The 1,980-nt window shown below is 36.7% G+C and overlaps 1 pseudogene; it reads right to left on the bottom strand.

The window, feature by feature from the left end:
* Positions 1-395: 395 nt before the first annotated feature.
* LOC125281707 (olfactory receptor 4F21-like) lies at positions 396-1,330 on the bottom strand (annotated as a pseudogene).
* Positions 1,331-1,980: the final 650 nt, after the last annotated feature.

Genomic DNA, 1,980 nt, shown 5'->3' with positions numbered 1-1,980 from the left:
CCTAAGTAACTAAGTAGAGCTACTACTCCTACATATATAACCATTCAATGTGATAGTTGCTGACTTTCCCAAGCAGGGTTGTACTGATGGGAAGCAGAAGGGATTTTCTTACGTTCTTACTTATTGTCAAAATGACCACAATTTCAATTATAAAATATTATTTAGTAAATATTACTGCTGTCTGCTGAAATAGTAAAATAATACCATTACACGGTAGATTCACATCTCCCATGGTAGCCAAGGTCATGAATAAATGCTGTACAGAAGCAGTAGAATTTTGTTCCATGAGGTAGATAATACGTCCAGTTCTGTCTATTTTAAATGTCAGCTGCCTGAGTAGAGGTGTCCAAAGAGCAGATGGATGTATGGTTTTAGAGCTCCAAAGATAGAGCCAGTTAGCAAAGTCTGGCATAATGTCCCTGTTTGCTCAGTCTTTTTATGGCTACCTTTATGTCTTTATTTCTTAATGTATATATGATGGGATTTAAAATGGGGGTGATAGCAAAGTCAGCAATGAACAGGTATTTATCAATTGATGATGTGGGGAAAGGCCAGACATAGAGAAACATGCATGGAGTGAAAAAAAGAACCACCACAGTGATGTGAGCTGACAGAGTGACAAATGCTTTGGATAAGTCTCTGGAAGAACGTTTCCAGACCGTGACCAAAATGAAGATGTAGGAAAGGATCAGCAGGAAGAAGGTGCTCATAGTCATGAAGCCACTGTTGGCAGCAATAATAAACTCAAACTTGTGTCCACCTGTGCACGCAAGTTTTATGATCCTGGGAAAGTCACAGTAAAAGCTGTCTGCTTAATTAGGACCACAAAAGGGCAAGTTTATAATGAAAGCAAACTGAGACATAGCATAGATCACCCCAATGACCCAGCCAGCAATTACAAATGAAAAACAGATTTTAGGGTTCATGATATTCAGGTAGTGGAGGGGCTTACAGATTGCTGTGTACCTGTCAAATGCCATGGCTATGAGTAACACCATCTCCACTCCTCCCATGATGTGGATGAAACATATCTGTGTCATGCAGCTTTGGAAAGAAATGAGCTTGTATTCATTTAAAAGGTCCCTGATCATCTTTGGGACTGTGGTAGAGGCAAGCCCCACATCAATGAGCGACAAGTTGGCTAGCAGGAAGTACATAGGAGAATGTAGGTGAGAATCAAAAATTACCAAAAAGAAAATGAAGAGATTTCCCATATGATCCCTAAATAGATCAAGGAAAATATCAACATGAGAAATACTTTAGTTTCCCAAGAACTAGAGAGTCCCAGCAACACAAACTCAGAAACCACAGAATTATTTAGTCCATCCATTGACTTGGTTGGAAGAGCTGATTTTCAAATCACCTGAGGATAGAAAATTATTAAAAAGACACAGTCAGTGGCACAAATGTAAATTTCCTATTTCTTGCTAGTTTGCTCTTTGGGGTACATCTCCTAAATTAGAAATCATTTAATTGGATACGAAAAAAATTAAGGATATGGAAACATTATGGTGATCAAGAGAATGATTACATAAAAAGAGAAGAACATTTTTTAATATTTTAGATGGAGATAAATGATGTTATTTCCCTTCTATTCCATTTTCAGTTCTTTTTATTTTGCCTCTCAAGGATTTCTAGACATTTCCTCTGACCACTTACTAGGTGTTCTGTCACCTGAACAATCTTAGCTATTACTGTCAATTTTCACAGTAATATTCTCACACTAATTTGCTGATTCTCCTTACCTAAATTTATTTCAGTGGTCACATAGAGATCTTTAGGCCAAAACAATTTAAAGCCTTTCACCTTGTTTCACCTTGTATTTGTGTTTTTTTTTTTTAATCTTGTATAATTTACCATGGATGTCAAGTGCTCAGATTGTGATTATTCGTAATTTTGAATCATAACTATTGTCATGGTACGTGCCTCTATATTCAGTTAAACTGTTAGATACAGAGACTGAATACTTGTAAGTAAAAA

Source organism: Ursus arctos, unplaced genomic scaffold (genome assembly GCF_023065955.2).
Source record: "Ursus arctos isolate Adak ecotype North America unplaced genomic scaffold, UrsArc2.0 scaffold_4, whole genome shotgun sequence".
NCBI classification, from domain to species: Eukaryota; Metazoa; Chordata; class Mammalia; order Carnivora; family Ursidae; genus Ursus; species Ursus arctos.
The sequence above is the reverse complement of the archived record's forward strand: the minus strand, read 5'-3'. Positions and strand labels throughout refer to the sequence as shown.